General features: G+C 38.6%; 1 long non-coding RNA gene and 1 pseudogene across 2 annotated transcripts in view; one reads left to right on the plus strand and one right to left on the minus strand.

The window, feature by feature from the left end:
- The window catches only part of LOC125155955 (uncharacterized), a 41,091-nt gene that overhangs the window by 14,153 nt on the left and 3,611 nt on the right, over nucleotides 1-23,327 (minus strand). For both annotated transcript variants that reach the window (XR_007148447.1, XR_007148441.1), the window contains exon 2: nucleotides 877-973. This is a non-coding gene — a long non-coding RNA (uncharacterized LOC125155955). The remainder of the gene's footprint in view (nucleotides 1-876; nucleotides 974-23,327) is intronic.
- LOC125155844 (homeobox protein NANOG-like) lies at nucleotides 16,797-17,876 on the plus strand (annotated as a pseudogene).

Raw genomic sequence — 23,327 nt, forward strand, 5'->3', positions numbered from 1 at the left:
TTGGGAATCTCTCTTTCTCCCTCTCATTCTCAAAATAAATGGATAAACTTTAAATCAATAAATAAAAACAGGGTCCCTCTTTACATATTTTTAACTCCTTTCCTGGACAGTAAAAACTCTGACTCCCATTTACCTCAATACATCTTGTTCAAGTCCTCCACCCATGTAACGAATCTCCAATCTTCCTAATCCCCTTCAGGCTGCCTTCTCTCCCTGGGGCCCAACCCCTGCTGGACTGCCTTTGTTCCAGCTTACCTATGGGCTTTAGTATATATACACACACACACACATATATATATATATTTTTTAAAGCTATCTTACAAGTATACATAAAAGTCACATATATTATAGCGTGTGTGTGTGTGTGTGTGTGTATGAAATTTCCAATATTCCTCCTGGCCCCATTTATTCACAGCCCCCCCCCCCATCAACATCTAAGGGTTTTTTGACAAGAAGAGGAACTCTTTAAAAAAAATATTTTTTTAATATATTTTAAGTGAAAATTCTAACTCTTTTTAACATAATCTACCTTTTGTGGCTTTACAAGTTATGTACTTTCACATAAATACTACTACTGTTCCCAGGCAGCATAGATGAAACTTAATTGATTCTGTTAATTGATTCTGTTCACACAACTGTTTAAATCGTATGGTGTTTAAAAAAAAAAACAAAAACTGTCCTCTTACATTAACCTGCTGAGAATGGGAATGAAGATTTACTCACCAGCTAGTATTTGTCAGTCACACCCTGGAACACAGTGATTATACTCCATTTCACAAATGCAGAAAGGGGGCAATTTCAATCATTCTGCAATTCAAGCTACACCAGCCGGTGAGCTCACGTGGCCTGCCCCACAGTTTTAGTCTTAGATTGTACCTGTGGTTATGTACTCATTTCCACTTTTATCCTTCATTTTTCTGCCAGTAGTCATTTCTCACAGGACCAAACTTATCAGAAACAAGATGAATCAACCCTGCAAAACAGGTAATGTCACTGAGTAAGTGTGGGTTCAGAGGGCATTTTGTGTCTACATCTGTTTTAAAGCTTCTGTATTATTTGAAAATGTGTGTCTTTTATATAGCCTCTAGATATTACTGCTGAAGGGTACACTTGTGTCATTTTCAGAAAACATTACTTTTGAGAACAGGTTTTTGCCTCAGGAATTAAAATAAATTCTATTGTGGGGCGCCTGGGTGGCTCAGTCGGTTAAGCGTCCGACTTCAGCTCAGGTCATGATCTCACAGTCTGTGAGTTCGAGCCCCGCGTTGGGCTCTGTGCTGACAGCTCAAAGCCAAGAGGCAGCTTTGGATTCTGTGTCTTTCCTCTCTCTCTGCCCCTCCCATACTCATGCTCTGTCTCTCAAAAAATGAATAAATGTTAAAAAAAATTTTAATTCTATTGTTCTTTGATTCTATTTAAGTGATGTTAATAATTGTGTAAAAGGATGATACTGTCAGGTTAGAGATAATCTAGAAAAATGTTGGTGTATCATGCTTACACAGAAAAGCCAATGAATGCATACATGAACTAATACAGTAATACACTTGTTACAGAACAAAATGCAGGAAATACTGAAGCCACTGGGGACAACAGTGACTAACAGAAACTTTTGCAAACTATCTTTATGTGTCATGACAATTTTTAGGTTTGTCCTTTATTTTTTTTAACGTTTATTCATTTTTGATAGAGACAGAGAATGAGTGAGGGAGGGGAAGAGAGAGAGGGAGACACAATCCAAAACAGGCTCCAGGCTCTAAGCTGTCAGCACAGAGCCTGACTCGGGCTTGAACTCATAAACCACAAGATCATGACCAGAGCCGAAATTGGATGCTTAACCAACTAAGCTACCCCTAGGTTTGTCCTTTCTTAATTTTAAGCTGTAAGCAAAAATCTCAGGTTAAAATGACATAAGGGAGGAAAGGATGGGCCTTTTAAAGTAGGTCATTAGGATGGACCTAGAAACCAGAGAGCATGAAACATAACCTAGATCACATCTGGCTCTGCCAATTGCCATTTGACTCTCTGAACCTCCATTTCTGCTTCTATGAAATCAAAGTGACAATGTTATGTGAAGGAGAAGAACCTATGTAAGTGACCAAGAATTGCCAGGTACATTGGATACACAATATATGTTTGTATGAATGAATGAGTGACCCCAAGGGCATAGACTCAAATACTTCTTTGTGGTTAGAAGGGTCTTTAGCAGGGCTTGTGGCCAACCTGAGAGTTCATGCCAAATTCACATCCAAGAAAGGGGTCAAGCTCACCACACTGAAATGGGGGGAAAAAAACAGAACAAAACAAAAAGTACTGCCAAAGCCTTTAAATTTTCAAAAGAAGCTGGAAATCTGGATTTTATCTGTAATTTCCTGGTTTTTAAACATTAGAAACTAATTTAAAATTTGGATTAGGAACTGTAGGCTAACCAAAATTCATATGCTAGATTTGACCTGTGGCTAGCCACTTATTAATCTCTGATTTTGGTCCAGGCTTATAAAACAAAAGAAGGTAGAAAACAGGAGTAGAATCGCCACTTTGGAAAAGTGGGTCTAGGACTTTTGTCTTCAAAGAGCTATGAGATGGTGAGAAAGTGGAGATGCTGATTATAGATGCTAGAAAACTAACCTCTGAAGAGAAAATCAATGTCTAATTATATGCGCTGATGTGAAATGTTTACCACTAAAGCGTGATTAGCAGGTAGCAAATTCTGCATATGGAGCATTCAAATATACCATTACTGTGATCTAGATAACTTTGTGAATTTATGTGACGATAGGCATTATCTGTGACTAAAGGACTCCATCCATGACTGAAGCCAGTCTTACCACTTTGTAATTAACCCAGAATCACCACAGCCCAGGCCTCATGGCCCTCCTACTTTGCCAGCCATGTAGAGAGAAACTTGGGCTAACCTGATGATGTAAGAGGCAAAGGCATCATGCACCAAGTTCCTTTTCCCACAGTACTGAAATTCCTGTCAGAGTTTATTTTTGAGATTACTAAATGCTATTTCCCCTTGAAGTTAATTTGCTGAAGGAGATTTCTCAACGTGTATAAAGACATACTGAGGATGAGGGTGTGACTAGGGTGAAAGGGGGAGAAAGAGAAGAGGGAGAAAAAACATGGTATGAGAGATACTGAAAAATCCTTGGCACCAAGTGGCATGACTGCATTTGTATTTTGTAAAGATCACTCTAGTAGCATCTTAAAGAACCAAACCAGTTAGTAGCAGAGGCAGGTACAAAGTCAGAAGATAACTGCAGTGTCCAGATAAGAAATTAAGAAGGGAGAGTGACATCACGGCAGCATAAAAAGGTCCCTATCAAAACTGAATCATGAGGAGGGGAGCCTGGGTGGCTCAGTTGGTTTAGCGTCCCACTTCAGCTCAGGTCACGATCTCATGGTTTGTGAGTTCAAGCCCCGCATCGGGCTTTGTGCTGACAGCTCAGAGCCTGGAACCTGCTTCGGATTCTGTGTCTCCCTCTCTCTCTGTCCCTAACCCACTCTCATTATGTCTCTGTCTCTCTCAAAAATAAGTAAAAACATTTTAAAAAATTAAAAAAAAAACTGAATCATGAGGAAAAAGCAAAAGTGAACAGACTGATAAAAGTAAGGGGACTGAATCAGTAATCAACTCCCCCAAAAGAAAAGCCCAGGACTAGATTTTTGCACAGGTGAATTCTGTCAAACATTTAAAGAGTTAATATCCTTCTCAAACTTTTCCCAAAAAATGAAGACAAAGGAACGGTCCCAAACTCATCTCATGAGGCCACCATTACCCTGATAACATAGCCCTAAGGACTCTATAAGAAAACTATAGGCCAAAATCCCTGATAAATAGAGATGGAAAAAATCAAAACATTATCAAACCAATTCAACAGCACAGGAAAGGGATCATATACCATGAACAAGAGGAATTAATTCTTGGGATACAAGCATGGTTCAACATCTACAAATCAAAAAATGTGATACACCAGATAGATGCAGAAAGCTTTTGACAAAATGACAACATCATTTTATGATACAAATGCTCAATAATTTGGGTACAGAGGGAACATATGTCAACATAAAAAAAGGCTATATATGACAAGCACACTAACATACTCAACTAAGTTTTCATATCTGTAACTTAAAGTCAATTTATTCCAGGAGATTTCTCAACATTTACATAATATGCTGACAGAATGAGGGTTGTACATAACTTTGTTATGGAGATGAAAAGTAGAAAGCTCTCCCTCCAAGATCAGATCCCTTCCCCCAGAACAATCAGGGGTGCCTTCTCTCACCAATCTTATTCAACAAAGTACTGGAATTTCCTGGCCAGAACAATTAGATAAGAAAAAGAACTGGGGTACCTGGGTGGCTCAGTCGGTTGAGCATCTAATTCTTGATTTCAGCTCAAGACATAATCCCAGGGTTGTGGAACAAGTCCCACATCGGGCTTGGTGCTAAGCATGGAACCTGCTTAATATTCTTTCTTTCTCTCTCACCCTCCCTCCTCTCTTTCCCTCTGCCCCTCTCCCCTGCTCGCATGCTCTCTCTCTAAAATAATTAATTAATTAATAAGAAAAAGAACTAAAAGGCATCTAAATCAGAAAGGAGGAAGTAAAATGTCTTTGTCTGCAGATGATATCATCTTACATATAGAAAATACCAAAGACTCCACCAAAAACTGTTAGAACTAATAAATTAATTCAGTGAAGCTTCAGGATACAAAAATCAATATATAGAAATATGTTGCATTTCTATTCCCTGAGAACAAACCAGCAGAAAGAGAAAAATAAGAAAATCATTCCATTTACAACTGCATCAAAAAGAATAAAATACCTGGGAGTAAATTTGACCAAGGAGGTGAAAGACCTGGACTCTGTCAACTGTAAAACACTAATGAAAGAAACGGACGATGACACAAGTAAATGAAAAGATAAACCGTGCTCCTGCTCTGGAAAAATTAATATTGTTAAGATGTCCATACTATCCAAAGCAGTCTGTAGATTCAAGGCAATCCCTATCAAAATGCCAACAGCCTATTTTACAGAACAAGAACAAAGAATCCTAACCTTTGTCTGAAACCACAAAAGATTCCAGGTAGCCAAAGCAATCCTGAGAAAGAATAACAAAGCTGGAGGTATCACAATCCCAGATTTTAAACTATACTACAAAGCTGTAATAATCAAAACATTATGGTACTGGCCTAAACACAGAAACATCAATGTAAGAGAATAGAGAGCCCAGAAATAGGCCAACATGTATATGGTCAATTAATCTATGACAAACGAAGCAAAGATATACAATGGGGAAAAGACAGTGTCTCCAATAAATGGTGTTAGAAAAACTGGACAGCTACAAATAAAAAACTAAAACAACCATTTTCTTATACCACTTACCAAAATAAGCTCAAAATGGATTAAAGACCTAAACACAGGAGACAAAACCATGAAAATCTTAAAATAAAACATAGGAAATAAACTCTTAGCCATAATTCTTATATTTTTTGGCTCTCTCTCCTTTGGCAAGGGCAACAAGAGCAAAAATAAACTACTGAGACTACATCAAACAAAAAAAACCCTTTTGCACAGAGAAAGAAGCCATCAACAAAACAATAAGGCAGCCTACTGAATAGGAGAAGATAACTACAAATGATATATCCAGTGAGGGGTTAATATCCAAATATACAAAGAACTCATACAACTGAACACTGAAAAGCAAACAATGTGATTAAAAAACTATTCAGAGGACCTGAATAGTTATTTTTCCAAATGACATCTACAGAAAGCCAACATACACATGAAAAGATGCTCAACATCACCAATCATCAGGGAAATGCAAATCAAAACCACAGTGAAGAATCACTTCACACTGATCAGAATGGCTACTATTAAAAAGATAAGAAATGACAAATGTTGGCAAAGACATGGAGAAAAGAGAACCCTTATGCACTACTGGAGGGAATGCAAAATGGCGCAGCCATTATGAAAAACAGTATGGAGGTTCCTCAAAAAATTAAAATTAGAATTACCATATGATCCAGTGATTCCACTCCTCAGTATTTATCCAGAGAAAACAAAAACACTAAATCACAAATATATATGCTTCCCCCTATGTCTACTGCAGCATTATTTTCAAAAGCTAAAATATAGAAACAATCCAAGTGTCCATCAATAGATGAATGGAAATAGAAGATGTGGTGTGTGTGGGGTATGTGTATGTGTATATATACATCCATAATGAAATATTATTCAGCCATAAAAAAATAAAGAATGAAATCTTAACCACTTGTCATAACATGGATAGACGTAGCAGGTACATTATGCTAAGTGAAAAAAGTCAGAGAAAGACAAATACCACATGATTCCACTTATATGTAGAATGTAAAAAACAAAACACGTGAACAAATGGACTCATAAATACAGAGAACCTGTGGTTGCCAGAGGGGAGTGGAATGGCAAGAGAGTGAGAGGGGTGATGAGGAAAAAGCTGAAGGGGACTAAGAGGTACAAACTTCCAGTTATAAAGTAAGTAATGGGATCAAAAGTACAGCATAAGGAATACAGTCAATACCAAAACAGGGGTGCACGGATGGCTCAGTCAGGTAAGCGTCTGACTTCAGCTCAGGTCATAATCTCACCATTTGTGGGTTCGAGCTCCACATCAGGCTCTGTGCTGACAGCTCAGAGCCTGGAGCCTGCTTCAGATTCTGTGCCTCCCTCTCTATCTCTCTCTCTGCCCTTCCCCTGCTCATGCTCTGTCTCTCTCTCTCTCACAAAAATAAATAAACATTTTAAAAAATTAAAAACAAAATAATAACAAAGTAACTGTTTGGTTGACCATTTCATAATATATTTAAATATTGAATCATTACTTAGTACACTTCAAACTAATACAAGATTGCATGTCAACTATACTTCAATTTAAAAAAAGTTTTTAAGTTGCAGATACAAAACTAACAACAAAAGAACAGAAATCAGCTGTTTCTCTACACTAACAATGAAATATCTAAAAAATAAATAAAGAATAAAGAGGGGAGCCTGGGTGGCTCAATCAGTTGGGCTTCCGACTCTTGGTTTCAGCTCGGGTCATGACCTCAGGGTTCATGAGTTCAAGCCCCACATCAGGCTCTGGGCTGATAGCACAGAGCCTGCTTGGGATTCTTTGTCTCTCTCTCTCTCTGCCCCTCCCCCACTTGCTCTCTATCTCTATCAAAATAAATTTTAAAAGCTTAAAAATATTACAAAAAATTTTTTAAAAAGAAAACAATCTCATTTACAAGTGCATCAAAACCAATAAAAGACAAAGGAATAACTGTAACCATGGAGGTGTAAGATCTAGACACTGAAAACTATAAAACTATGATGAAAGAAACTTAATTAAATACAAATGAATCAAAAGATAATCTGTGTTCATAGACTGGAAGAATTAATACTGTCAAAATGTCCATACTACCCAAAGCCATAGAGTCAGTGCAATCTCTATCAGAATGCCAGCGGTAATTATCACAGAAAAAGAAAAGGCAATTCTAAAATTTGTATGGAACCACTAAAGACACCTAAAAGCCAAAGCAAACCTGACAAAGAAGACAAAGCTAGAGAGTTCCCACTTCCTGATTTCAAACTATACTACAGAGCGATAGTAACCAAAATGGGATGGTACTGGCATGAAAATAGACACATTGACAAATGGAACTAAATGAAGAGTCTAGGCATACACCTCGCATATAGAGGCAACTAATATTTGACAAGGGAGTCAAGAATATTCAGTAAGGGGAAAAAAGTCTCTTCAAAATGGTGCTGGGAAAACCTGGATAACTGTATTCAGAATAATGAAACTGACCCTGATCTTACATTACTCATAAAAATTAACTCAAAATGGATTAAAGACTTAAACATATGACTTGAAAATGTAACAGTCCTAGAAGAAAACACAGGGATAAAAATTCTTGGCAACAATCTTCTGGATAGGACACCAAAGTGGAAGCAACAAAAGCAAAAATTAGTAAGTGGAATACGAAACTAAAAACTTCTATACAGAAAAAAAAATCAACAAAATGAAAAGTCAACCTACTAAATGGTAGAAAATATTTGCAAATCATGTGTCTCATAAGGGGTTAATACCCCAAATATGCAAAGAACTCACAACTCAATAGCAAAAACCAATCTGATTAAAAGATGCACAGAGGATCTGATTAGTTTTCTAAAGGTAACATACAAATGGCTAGACATATGAACAGGTGCTCAACATCACTAATCAGGAAAATGCAAATCAAAATCACAATGAGACATCACCTCAGGGAATGTAAAATGGGGCAGCCACTATGGAAAACAGTATGAAGTTTCCTCAAAAAAATAGAAACAAAACTTCCACATGATCCATCAATTCCACTGCTGGGTATTTATCCAAAGGAAATGAAATTAGTTTCTCAACAAGATATCTGCATCCTTATGTTCACTGCAGCATTATTTTCAGTAGCCAAGACATGAAAAAAACCTAACCGTCCATCGAATGGATGAATGGTTAAAGATGCGTGTGTGTCAGTGTGTGTGTGTGTGTATAAATATTATTCAGCTGTAAAAAAGAAAGAAATCCTACCATTTTTAACAACATGGATGGACCTTGAAGATGTTAAGCTAAGTGAAATAATTACATCAGAAATAGACAAAGACCGTATGATCCACAAATATGTAGAACTTAAAAAAAAACCAAAAACCTAGATACAGAGAACAGATTGGTGGTTGCCAGTTTGCAGGGCAGGGGGGTTAGTAGGAGGTCAAAATGGGTAAAGATGGTTAAAGGGTACAAACTTCCAGCTGTAAGTCCTAGGGACGTACAGTAATGAGCACAACATGGTGACAGCTATATTGTATATTCGAGAGAGTATCTTACAAATTATCATCACAAGAAAAAAATTATACCCGTGTGGTGATGGATGTTGACTTATTGTGGTGATCATTTTGTAAAATACACATATATCATTGTTGTACCTGTAAAACTAATACAATACTGTATGTCATTAAAAAAAAAAAAACTTATGTAGGAGTAAAAGCAAAGCAAAGTAGTCTAGATGCTAAAGAGGTTCTTTTCATGGTCTGACCTCTGCTTTACTCCATCACCTTCTAAACTATCACCTTCTCATGACCAAGATACCTTCCCTGCTATTGCTATTCCCAACATATGATATGGTCTCTCTTGTCATCACACTCTTCTACCCCTGCCCCTCTCTTCACTTGATTCACTCCAACTTGTCCTTCAAGACTTACTCTTAATTCCTCTAAAGGTCACCCCTACCCATGCTGAGTCAGATGATTCTCTTCTGTAATGCTTTGGCATCCCTAACTTAACTTTTTGGTCCTCTCACTACTTGCCTATACTCTTTGAATTACCTTTCTTCTGTATGAGACTGTGAGTTTTGCAGCTGTAAGAACAGTATCTTATTTCTGTGCCTTCACTGACTAATACAGAGACTGAAACAGACTCAGGTTTGTTGAACTAAATGGCAAGGAGAAATTATTGACTAAAAAAATACAGTTGATTTCTAACTTAATTAAAATATTTATAGCTGAATGGGGCACCTGGGTGGCAGAGTCGGTTAAGCATCTGATATTTGATCTTGGTTCAGGTCATGATCTCACAGTTAGTGAGTTGGAGCCCCATTATCAGGCTCTGCCCTGATGGTGTGGAGCCTACTTGGGATTCTATCTCCTTCCCTCTGCCCCTCCCCTGCTTATGCATGCGCTCTCTTCTCTCTCTCTCTCTCTCTCTCTCTCTCTCTCTCTCATAATAAATAAACTTAAATTTTTAAAAATATATTTATAGTTTAACGAGACCAGTTTTCTGACTGTATATTCCTGGTGGGATATATTCAAGAACAAAGGAAAGCAAATACATATTTGATTTCAGTAGTGATGTTGTAATTCTCAAAGCATTTTGCATTTTATAGGATACAGTGAATAAGAAATATTGGGGCGCCTGGGTGACTCAGTTGGTTAAGTGTCCCGCTTCGGCTCAGGTCATGATCTCGCGGTTTCTGAGTTCAAGACCTGCATCGGGCTCTGTGCTGACAGCTCGGGGCCTGGAGCCTGATTCAGATTCTGTGTCTCCCTCTCTCTCTGCCCCTCCCCTGTTCACGCTCTGTCTCTCTCTGTCTCTCAATAATAAATAAATGTTAAAAAAAAAAAAAAAGAAATATATTGATGCCACCAAGGAAGAGGGTTTTCAGTGTGAGAGAAGGAAGATACAAATATGAGTGGAGGAGGTGGGGAAAAATCAAATGTTAGTAAATTTCAACTGGATATGAACGCATGGTTTTTAAAATATAGTTTTTAGTAACACTGAGCACACCTAGCTTCTCAATCTTGGTTTCTAAGGCTGAAAACCTAAATGAAAAACAAAACAAAACAGGGATCCTCATATAAACAGCTACTTTCAGATCTGGCACAATAAAATAAGAAGTGAGCCTAGTATATAAGCCTAATGGGACATGTCAAAAGGATGCAGCTCAGGTGCCAGGGTGGCTCAGTCAGTTAAGCATCTGACTCTTGATTTCGGCTCAGGTCATGATCTCACAGTTCATGATATTGAGTCCAGCTTTGGGTTCTGAGATGACAGCACAGAGCTTGCTTGGGATTCTCTCTCTCCCCCTCTCTCTGCTCCTCCCCCACTCGTGCTCTCTCCCCAAATAAATAAGTAAACTTTTTTTTTTTTTAAAGGATGCAACTTATGGGAATGCAAGCTGGTGCAGCACCTCTGGAAAACAGTAGGGAGGTTACTCAAAAAACTAAAAACAGAACTACCCTACAACCCAGAAATTGCACTACTAGGTATTTATCCAAGGGATACAGGTATGCTGTTTCGAAGGGACACATGCACCCCCATGTTTATAGCATCACTATCAACAATAGCCAAAGTATGGAAAGGGCCCAACTGTCCATCAATGGATGAATGGATAAAGAAGATGTGGTGTATATATACAATGGAGTATTACTCAGCAATCAAAAAGAATGAAGTCTTGCCATTTGCAACTACATGGATGGAACTGGAGGGTATTATGCTAAGTGAAATTAGTCAGTCAAAGACAAATATCATATGACTTTACTCATATGAGGACTTCAAGAGACAAAACACATGAACACAAGGGAAGGGAAACAAAAATAATATAAAAACAGGGAGGAGGACAGAACATAAGAGACTCTTAAACATGGAGAACAGAGGGTTACTGGAAGCGGTATGGAGGGGGGATGGGCTAAAAGGGTAAGGGCACTAAAGAATCTACTCCTGAAATCATTGTTGCACTATATGCTAATTTTGATGTAAATTTAGAAAAATTACATTAAAAAGATAAAATAAATAATAAAACAAAACAAAACAAAATAAATTAATTAAATAAAGGATGCAGCTTAACAGGGCTCCTACAGAATAAATTTGGGGCAATTTGATCAGTAAGTGGGATAACAACGTTATCATGCTGAATAAAAAAAGACCCATGAATCCACAGTGATTACAAGAGGGCAGAGAATGAGAAAAGGAAAGCTGTTTTTTACAAACGAATATCAGCTAATAAACTAATAAATATAGAAATGGGGATCAATTAAAACACATCATTTTGGGACACCTGGGTGGTTCAGTTGGTTGAGGGTCCAACTTGAGCTCAGGTCATGATCTCACAATTCATGAGTTCAAGCCCTGCGTCGGGCTCTGTGCTGGCATCTCAGAACCTGGAGCCTGCTTCAGATTCTGTGTCTCCCTCTTTCTCTGCCCCTCCCCCACTCATGCTCTCTCCCTCTCAAAAATCAGTAAACATTAAAAAAAAAATAAAAACACATCACTTCATGAACCCCAGTGTAATAACAGACCAGGCAAAAAATCCTCATTGATGCTGAAACCACTGTGAAATGTTGGGGAAAAGGATACTCTCATGGTCACAGAGCATCACTCTAGAGATTACTCATAAATACAAAGGGAAACCATTATCTTCCAGTGAAGGTCTGTTGTCATTTTTAAAAAAGTGATCACATGTAGTATCAACAATACTAGGACAGCCTGAAATGATGTCCCTCCTGATGTGATGCAGTAAGAAGCACACATTATATATAATATACATCATAAATATCCCTCTCACCAAATGGTGAACATAAAACAGTTATGTAAGACAGCAGGTTTGATCTCGTCGTAAAAGTTTTAGGTCATGAAAAACAAAAGCAGGGGTAGACTAAATTAGACCAGATTAAAACAGACTAAAAGCAATATGTAAACTCTGATCCAATTTAAAAAACAAATAACAAAAGAAAAAATAGCTAGCAAAGTCATTTTTGAGATGAGAGAAATTTGAGTATGGACTATATAGTCATGATACTGAATTAATGTTCATTTTAAAAGACAGGATATTGGATTACTTAGAAAAATGTTGTTCTTGTAAAGTCGATATGGAGAATTCGTATTCAAATGGAAAGGAAAAAAAAAGAGAAAGGGAGGCAATATTGCAAAATATTAACAATTGGTGAAACTACAAAAAAGATAGATGGCTGTTCATTGTACTTTTCCACAGATTAGAAATTTTCAACTATAAGTTGGTAAAATATTTCTAAATTTGTATATTTTTTGGTTTGGCTTCATTTCTTTTTTATATTTTACCTTGATTTCCTTCTTTTGCAGTTCGTTCCAGCCTTTCAATGGCAATTCAGCCCACACTAATTGACCAACAGTGTTAAGAATTATTTAAGCAATTATATAATTTCCAGAAGAGGGCAGCAAAGTAAAAATTTTCTTTAATAAAGGATGATCTTGGTGTTAACTTTACCAATTATTTGAACATTTACCTCTAGGTCACCTCTCTCTCATGAATAAAGCAGTTGTGTCAGTGTGCCTCTGAGAAAATTAAAAAGCTCAAAAGGCAATCACTGAGACTTCTATTTTTTCAATCTAAAATCTAGACTCAATGTTTATTGTCTGACAGGACATTCCTATTTTCCCATTCTGACAGACAGCTACAACCAAGGAGAAGGTGTATCAAGACACTTGGTAACTTCTTTCCTGATCTCCTGTTCTGAAGACCACCCAGCTCCTAGCTGGCCATTCAAGCTCCCACCCATCCATCCACCATCTATTTACCCACCGATCTAGTTTCCTAAACTACTTCTACATGCTAACGCTCTGAACCTTCAATGACCACCAACCACCTAATGCCTCAAACCTCAACATTTCCAATGATCTTAGTCTGCCTAAAAACTTTACTTCCTACCATTCCTAATGCAATTGTTTGCTGTACTCAGATCACTGTAGTCTTGCTCTGTGAACCCATTGTGTTCAATCCCATCTCTGTACCTTCGCTCATGCCAGTGGTTCTCAAACTTCTTGAACTCATAGTTTTGTCTGAGAAGTGGTTGAGAACCAATATTCAAAACTGCCACAACCAACTGTGTACTACACAATTCTATGGGGCATCATTCACACTACAGTCCTAAGAGTTGTGTATTTATTACAATTACTTTCCACTAGATGGCAGTAAAGTGGCTGAAGGAAGAAGTGGCTTTTGCTTAAAAAAAAAAGTGGCTTTTGCTAATCCACACAAAGACTAGCAGAGATCATTTTTTTCTTCTGCTTTTAATGAAATATTTTAGGTCCTATGGCACAAAATAACTTCAAAATATTCTGTGTCTAATTTTATCAATATGCCATACACTACTGTAATTCATAGAATGGGCATTAACTCCAATGAAATGTCCTTCCTCAAAATTTTGCATCACAGTTTGTAGTTCTAACACTCGATTCTAAAACATTTTTGTCTTCAGACTCTATTACACTTTTGAAAATTACCAAGAGTCCCCAAGGAGCTTTCGTTTATATGGGATATATCCATTGATACTTCCTGTATCACATGAAAACTGATGTTTTAAAATATTTACTTATTAATTAATTAAAAATAAAAATTCAAAATCTCTTACATCTTAATGTGGATGACATACCTTTATAAAAAACAGTTAATCCATTTCCCCCATAAGTAGTGAGAAGAATGACATTTTTTCTATTTTTGCAAAGGTATTTTCTTTCTGGCTTAACAAAAGAACGGGATTCTTGAGACAGGGGAAGCTAGCAGAGTAGGGGGGACCTAAGCTCACCTTTCCTCACGAACAAATCTAGATAACTATCAAATGATCCTAAATACCCCAGAAATCAACCTGAAGACTGGCAAAACAAACTCCACAACTAAAGGGAGAGGCCATATCGAAGAAGACAGCAAGTACCGAGACAGGTCTGGGAGAGAAATACATTGTGGCCACTGCAGTGAGGAGGGAGCTGTGGCCACAGAGAAAAGCAAGAGACAAACACAGAGGGGAGCACACGGGGAAAACAAATCCCCAGAGCAATTGGCTAGGAAAGCAAGAGGGCCCAAATTGCTTGAGTTCTTGCACCCAGTTGTGCTTAAAGCCTACAGTTTTAAAGGTCAGCTTGGCTCTGGGAGAGCTTGGAGGATATCGGGCTACTCTTGAAGAAAAGGCAGGTCAAATACTCTGTAGACTTAGGACATGGAAACAGTTATCTGAAAAGAACCTGGGGCACACATGGTGAGGTTAGTAGTTGCTCATCTCAGAGCATGTCACAGAGAGGGAGTATTCACAGAGAGTCCCCTTCTGGAAGAAAAGAACTCACAGGCACCATTTCCCACCCTGTCCCTCACCATAAGCACGGGACCACCTGTAGGAACCAGCACAGACACTTGCTACCTAACTTGCTTACACCAAGGCCCACACCCCCACACTCTGGTGGAGGTGTCCTTTCCTGTCATGCTTGCCTCAGTACCAACATGGCAGGCCCTTCCCAGACCAGCCCAAACCCATGCTCACACCTCATCTCCTGACATGGGAGTTTGGGGGACCCTTGGTTCTGGCAGCAGTGGCACAGTGGTGACAGGTCTCATATCACAAGCAGACCAGAAGACACCTAGGTAAAACTCACCACATCCAGGCCAAGGACGAAACACTGCCCACAACAAAGAGAGCCCCTGCAGACTACTGGCCTGAGAGATAAAGCAACTGGGACACAACAGCAAAGCAAGCACACGCTGCATACAATGGAGATAGTCTAGAAACCACCAGGCCCGGGGAATCGGTGATACTATACTTAGGCACCTCCTCTTCATAAAACCATTACTCTCAAGAACAAGAGGTATAGCTGACTTTCCTAGCATACAGAAGCAGTCACAAAGACTTAGACAAAATGAGAAGAGAGAGGAATTTCTTTTTTGGGGGGCAGGGGGAGAGGGCGAAAGTAAGCAAGGGGCAGAGAAAGAGAGGGAATCCCAGGAAAAGCAGAGAGAGAGAGAGAGACAGAGAGAGAGACAGAGAGAGAGAGAACCTGAGAGAGAGAACCTGCCAGAACCAGGGCTCGTGTTCACCTGAAGCGGGGCTTGTGCTCACCCAATGTGAGACTCGAACTCACAAACGGTGAGATCATGACCTGAGCTGAAATCTGATGTTCAATGATTGAGCCACTCAGGCACCAGAAGAATTTCACCTAAATCAAAGAACAAGACAAGGCCATGGCCAGGGATCTAAGCGAAACAGATATAAGTACACACCTGATGGAGAATTTAGAGCAATGATCATAAGAATACTCACTTGACTTGAGAAAAGAGTGGAGGACACCAGCGAGACCATTAACATACAGATATGGAATAACATAGCACAGATAAAGGGCTCCATAAAAAGGAGAAACATGCTTGATGGAATAAACAGCAGGCTGGAAGAAGCAGAGAAACAAATTAGTGACCTAAAAGACACAGTAATTAAAGTAATCAAGCTGAACAAAAGAAAGAGGAAGAATTATGCAAAACAAGAATTCACTTACGGAACTCAGTGACTCCATCAAACAGAGTAGCACTCATATTACAGGAGAAGAAGAGAAAAGAAGAAGAAAGGGAAAAGAGGGCACAGAATTTATTTGAAGAAATAATAGCTGAAAAATTCCCTAACCTGGGGAAGGAAATTGACATCCAGATCCAGAAGACACCAAGAACTCCCAAAAATTACAAAAGCAGATGCACACCAAGACATATTGTAATAAAAATGGCAAAATATAGTGATAAAAATATTATATTATAAAAACAATGAAAACACTAATTTGAAAGGATATATGCACCCCTATGTTTATTGCAGCATTATTTACAATAGCCAAATTATGGAAGGAGCCCAAGTGTCCATCGATAGAAGAATGGATAAAGAAGTTATATATATGCAATGGAAGATTATCAGCCATTAAAAAAGAATGAAATCTTGCCATTTGCAACAACGTGGATGGAGCTACAGAGTATTATGCTAAGCAAAATAAGTCCATCAAAGAAAGACAAATCCCATAAGATTTCACTCATGTGTAATTTAAAAAACGAAACAGATGAATGTGGGGTGGGGAGAAGAGAGAGAGGCAAAGATTCTGTTTAAGAATCATAAAACAGATTCTTAACTATAGACAACAAACTGAGGGTTGCTGGAGGGGAGGTAGGCGGGGGTATAAATGGATGATAGGTATTAAGTAGGGCACTTGTGATGAGCACTGCGAAGTGGTGAATCACTAAATTCTATGCCTGAAACTAATATTACACTATAAGGTAACTAGATGGAATTTCAATAAAAAATTGAGTGTTTTGGTAAATTGGGTTGGTTGACGCTTAGCTATTTCAGTGGTGACGCCACTTCATTCTTTCTGATACTCTTACCTCTGGAGATCTTCATATTTCTCTAAGTTCTTCCATCTAAATACATAAGCCTGTATCTCCCTCTTTTTTTTCTCTCTACCCTCTATTCAGCAACATGAGTGTGGATCCAGCTCAGCCCCAATGCCCACTTTGCCCCAAAGCACCCAATTCTAGGGACTCTTCTCCAATGCATGAGGTTTATGGGCCTGAAGGAAATTATGCATCCTTGCAAATGTCATCTGCTGAGACCCCACACACAGAGACCATCGCTCCTCTTCCTTCCTCCATGGATCTGCTTGTTCAGTACAGGCCCAATACTTCCACCAGTCCCAGAGTAAAAGTACTACCCACTTCTACAGAGAAGATCACAGGGAAGAAGGAAGATACAGCTCAGGGCAACAAACAGAAGATCAGAACCATCTTATCTCAAACCCGGCTGTATGTACTCAATGAGAGATTTCAGACACAGAAATACCTCAGTCTCTAGCAGATGCAAGAACTTTCCAACATTCTGCCCTTAGCTATAAGCAGTTTAAGACCTGGTTCCAAAACCAGAGAATGAAATGTAAGAGATGGCAGAAAAACAACTGGCCAAAGAATAACAACAGGGTGACTCAGCTCTCCAGAATACCCAGACTTCTATTCCTATCACCAGGGATACCTGATGAACACTTCCGGAAACCTTCCAATATGGAGCAACCATTACTGGAACAGTCAGACCTGGTATCCCCAAGCCTGCAACAGCCAGGCCTGGAACAATCAGCTCCACAACTGTGGAGAGGAATCCCTGCAGCCCAGATCCAGTTCCAGCAAAATTCTGTCAGCAATTTGGAGTCCATCTTAGAAACTGCTGGAGAGGGGCAGCTGGGTGGCTCAGTAGGTTAAGCATCCAATTTCGGCTCAGGTCATGATCTCACAGTTCATGGGTTGGAGCCTTGTGTCGGGTTCTGTGCGGACAGCTCGGAGCCTGGAGCCTGCTTCGGATTCTGTGTCTCCCTCACTCTCTGCTCCTCCCCCACTCACACTCTGTCTCTCCCTCTCAAAAATAAATAAACATTAAGACTGACAGAAAGACAAAAACTAACTGCTAGGGAAAGCCATAGTGTAATACAGCAAACCACTAAGTATTTTAGTACTCAGGAAACAATAGATTCATTCCCAAATTACTCTGAACATACAGCCTAAAGATGTGTGACGATGAATATATCAATTTCAATGTGGGTGGTGGCTGTATTACTTCTCCTAGGATTTGTCTTTTACGGTCTGTATCTCTTCCTTGATATTGTTTTTCATTATGCTTATTCTGTCAATCAAGGGGGTATGGTTGCAGTCTAATCAAAGAGGATTCCGTAGCTTTGGCTGCTATAGACAACATGCTAAAAGATGTTTCTGGCTATATATAACTAGATACAATACTAAATTGGACATCTTTCGGCTCCAGAATTCAACCTCAAGAATGGGAAGTAAAAATACAAAGACATGTGATGAAGGATTATTTGTATTTTCTGAGATTGTGAGGCTTGTTAACAACTTCAACTGTTATGGTGATGGGTTAAGTTATAATGTGCATCACTGATTTACTCTGCCCCCTGTGCTGGTTTAATTACAACTCCTAACTTGTTCATTATTCCAGTATTTGTAGAAAGCTGAGGGCCAGCTTGGCTGGTGGTTTATAGGTTTAAGTACAAATAAATACCCACTTTATCTTTAAAATACATACACACATACATAGAAACAAAAAGAACAGAAGGTCTCAAATCATTGATGTAAGGTTCTACTAATCAAACTGGAAAAAGAGGAGTAAAACCAAAGTAAGTAGAATGTATAATAGAGAACAGAAATTAATAAAATGGAAAATAGACAAACAAAAGAGAACATTAAGACAAAAGCTGTTTCTTTGGAGAAAAAAACCCGAGTTACAAAGATGAAGAAAAAGGAAAAAAAAAATCACCAAAATCAGGAATCAAAGTGGGGTTCTCACTACAGATCATATATAAGACTATATTTATGAACAACTTTATGTCAAAAGTTTGACAGCATAAATAAACAAATTTCACGAAGAACCTTTTATCAAACTTGAAACAAAATGAAACAGAAATTTTCAAGAGTGCTTCATCTTTCAAGGAAATTGAATTCAGGAGGAGGGATCAAGATGGCAAAGTAAGAAGATCCTGAGCTCACTTCCTCCCATGGACATACCAAAATCTACAACTATGTAAAGAACAACTATCTTTGAAAACAAACTGAAGACTACCAGAACATGTCATACACAACTAAGGAAAAAAAGAAAAAGCCACATTAATATGGGTGGGAGGGGGTGAAGACATTATCTAATTAGTACCCACACCTCCTGCACAATGATCCCCTGCAGGAGGGTATCAAACATACAGGCCCTCCAAGAGAAACAAGGAGTCCAAGCCCCACACCTGGATCCCCAGTTAAGAGACTGGGAGCTAGAGAGCATTATGCTAAGCACAGGAAAGATGAGTGCCCATAATATCTGGCTTTGAAAACCAGTGGACTTATGTGTGGGAGACCCAGAAGGCAATAGGAAACCTATGTTCCATGCTTTAGGGCAGGTGCATAACCTCAATCATCCCAAGTTCCAGAGCAGAGGCAGCAGTTGGAAAAGCACCTGGGTGCTGAAAAGAGATTCACTGACCAATTTCAGGACATGTGCCAGAGGGGCAGGGATCTGTTAGAACATTCTCCAGAGATGGGTGTGTTACCAGACACCTTTTTCTTTTTTTTTTTTTTTTTTTTTTTTTTCCATTTCCCTTCTACCTAGCTGGTCCAGCCTGGCAGGAGCCATTTCTGACACTCTACCTACTGTGCTAACACCAATCACCTGGCCCCAGCCTTTCTCTGCAGATTGTGCCAGCCCAGCCCAGCACCCCTCCAAAGCAGCTCCCACCCTGCCACACCTGGGGGTGGAGGCAGCTGTACTGGAGCCCTGGCCTCCCACTACTCCCATCCCCAGCAAGCAACCTCCACCCCAGGGGAAAAGAGCCAAATACTAGGGCACCTGCAATAGTCACACCTGGAGGTCACAGCCAGCCACAGTGGAAGCCTATTCCACCCACACACATGGCCACAGCTGCTGCAGCAGGACTTCACAGCCAGCTGCACAAGGAGCCAACTCTGACACAAGCATGCCCATAGTGGTTATGGCCTGTACTCTCAGCCAGACAGACCAAGGACCAGCCCCACTCACCAGAACATCCAGAGTCGACATGGGTAGCCCTCACAAAAAGCTGCACAACTGCCCTGCACACCAGGGAGTTCACACCAAGTGCAAGCCAGCTATAAAAGAAGGGTACGTGCAGCCCACACAGGAGAGCCCTCTAAGGCACCTGGCTCAAGAATGAGGAGGTGGGAGAGGGGTTGCACAACTGGGCCTGACAGGACACTTTCTGCATAAAACCAATCTTTCAAAACTGAAAGATATAATTGATTTACCTAATACACAGAAACAAACCCAAACAGGCACAAGAAAGAGACAGAGGAATATGCTCAAGACAAGAGAACAAGACAAAACCTCAGAAAAAGAACTAAAGAAAAGAGAGAGAAGCAATATACCTGATAAAGGTTCAAATTAATTTTCACAAGATGTTCACCAAACTCGGGAGAATGGATGAACACACTGAGAACTTCAACAAAGACAAACAACATATAAAAAGAATCAATCAGAGCCCAAGAAAAACTGAAATGAAAAAACACACTAGAAGAAAATACCAGTGGATGAGATGATGCACAAGAATGGATCAGAAACCTGGATGACAGAATAGTGGAAACTACCCAACTGGAACAGCAAAAGGAAAAAAGAATCAAACACAATGAGGATAGCTTAAGGGACCTCTGGGGCAACATTCTCAGCAACAACATGTGGGAAGCAGACAAACATTTGCATAATGGGTACCAGAAGAAGAGAGACATAAAGGAGTCCAAGACCTATCTGAAGAAATATTGACAGAAATTTCCCTGACGTGGTGAAGGAAACAGATATCCCATTCCAGGAAGCACAGAGTCCCAAACAAGATGAACCTAAAGAGACCCACACCAAGACACATAATAATCAGTGTCAACAGTTAAAGGCAAAATCTTTAAAGTAGCAACAGAAAAGCAACTAGTTATGTATAAGGAGACCCTCAAAAAACTATCAGCTGATTTTTCAGATTTCACAGGCCATAAGGAAGCAGTACAATATATTCAAGGTGTTGAAAGGAAAACATTTAAAACAAGAATATTCTACCTGACAAAGTTATCACTCAGAATTGAACAATAGATCAGAGCTTCTCAGATAAGCAAAAGCTAATGGAGTTCATTAACATCAAACCAGCCTTACAAGAAACCTTTAGGAAACTTCTTTACATGAAAAAAGAAAAGGCCATAACTAGAAATAAGAAAATTGTGAAAAAAAATAAAATGCAACTGGTAAAGGTAAACACATAGTAAAGATAAATGATCAACCAGAGTGAGTTATGAAGACTGAAAGACAAAAGTAGTAAAATCATCTAGACCCACAATAATTAAAGGATACACAACATATTAATATGTAAAATATAATATCAACAACATAAAATGTGGTAAGGGTGGTTAAACTATGGTGCTTTTAACTTGAACTTAAATGACCATCAACTTAAAACAGAATGAACCTCATGTTATATATAAACCACAAAACTAAATCCTATAAATAACAGATACACAAAAAAGGAATACAAACATAACACAAAGGAAAGTCACCAAATCACAAAGAAAGAGAGCGAGAGAAGGAACAGAGAAGAACAGCAAAAACAAACAGAAAACAACTGACAAAACAGCAGTAAGTACCTATCTATCAATAACTACATTAAATTAAATGAACCAAATGCTCCAAAGAAAAGGCATAAGGTGTGTAAATGGGTTAAAAAAAAAGAAAAAAAGAAAAAAAAGAAACATAAAAAACAAGACCCATCTATAAGCTGCCTACAGGAGACTCACTTCAGATATAAAGACATACACAGACTGAAAGTGAAGAGATGGAAAAAGATAGCCCATGCAAACAGAAGTAAAAAGAAAGCTGGAGTAATACTTATATCAGACAAAAACACAGTAACACACAGACTGTAACTGAAGACAAAGAATGGCATTACAAAAGATAAAAGGATCAACCAAACCAAAGAATTTAACACCTATAAACATCTATGCACCCAACACAGGGGCACCTAACATATAAAGCAATATTAACAGACATAAAGGTGAGAATTGACAGTAAATGAAATAATAGCAGTGACATTGGTGGATAGATCATCCAGACAGAAAATCAACAAGGAAACAGTGGTTTTAAATGACACGTTACACCAGGTGGACTTAATAGATATACAGAGCATTCCATCCCCAAACAGCAGACTACACATTCTTTTCAAGTGTACAGGGAATACTCTCCCAATAGATCACATGTTAGGCCACAAAACAAGTCTCAATAAATTTAAGAAGAATTAAATAATATCAAGCATTTTTTCTGACCACACAGTATGAAACTAGAAATCACTTGCAAGAAAAAAAATGGAAAAAAACAAACAAACAAACAAAAAACAAATGAAGGCCAAACAACATTCTACTTAACAACCAATGGGCTAATAAAAAAATCAAAGGGGAAATTTAAAAAATATCTTAAGACAGGGGCGCCTGAGTGGCTCAGTCAGTTAAGCATCTGACTTCGGTCAGATTATGATCTCACGGTTCATGAGTTCGAGCCCCGCATCGGGCTCTGTGCTGACAGCTCAGAGCCTGGAGCCTGCTTTGGATTCTGTGTGTGTCTCTCTCTCTGCTCTCCCCCACTCATTCTCTGTCTCTCTCTCTCTTTCAAAAATAAATTAAAAACATTAAAAAAAAAAGTTACTAAATACCTTAAGACAAATGAAAATGGAAACACAATGGTCCACAACCTGCAGGATGCAGACAACACAGTTCTAAGAGGAAAGCTTATAGCAATACAGGCCAATCTCAAGAAACAAGAAAAATCTCAAATAAACTTACACCTAAAAGAACTAGAAAAAGAACAAACTAATACTAATGTTGTAGAAGAAAGGAAATAAAGATCACAGAGGATATTAATGAAATACAGAGCTGGTTGTTTGAAAACATAAACAAAATCAACAAATCATTACGCAGACTTACAAGAAAAAAACAAAGAGGGCCCAAATAAATAAAATCAGAAATGAGAGAGAAGTTACAATGAACACCACAGAAATATAAAGGATTATAAGAAAAATCCTGCAATTATAGGCTAACAAATAGGAAAAACCAGAAGACATAGGTAAATTACAAACATACAATCTTCCAAGACTGAATCAAGAAGAGAAAATCTGATCAAACCTATAACTAGTAATGAAGTTGAATCAGTAATCAAAAAACTCTCAATACACAAGAATCCAAGACCATGACATATCAGATAAAGGGTTAGTATCCAAAATCTATAAAGAACTTATCAAACTCAACACCCCCCAAAAAAATAATCCAGTGAAGAAATCAGCAAAAGACATGAATAGACACTTCTCCAAAGAAGACATCCAGATGACAACCAACACATGAAAAAATGTTCCGCATCCCTCATCATCAGGGAAATACAAATTAAAACCACACTGAGACACCACCTCACACCTGT

The sequence above is a fragment of the Prionailurus viverrinus genome, chromosome A1 (genome assembly GCF_022837055.1).
Source record: "Prionailurus viverrinus isolate Anna chromosome A1, UM_Priviv_1.0, whole genome shotgun sequence".
NCBI lineage: Eukaryota > Metazoa > Chordata > Mammalia > Carnivora > Felidae > Prionailurus > Prionailurus viverrinus.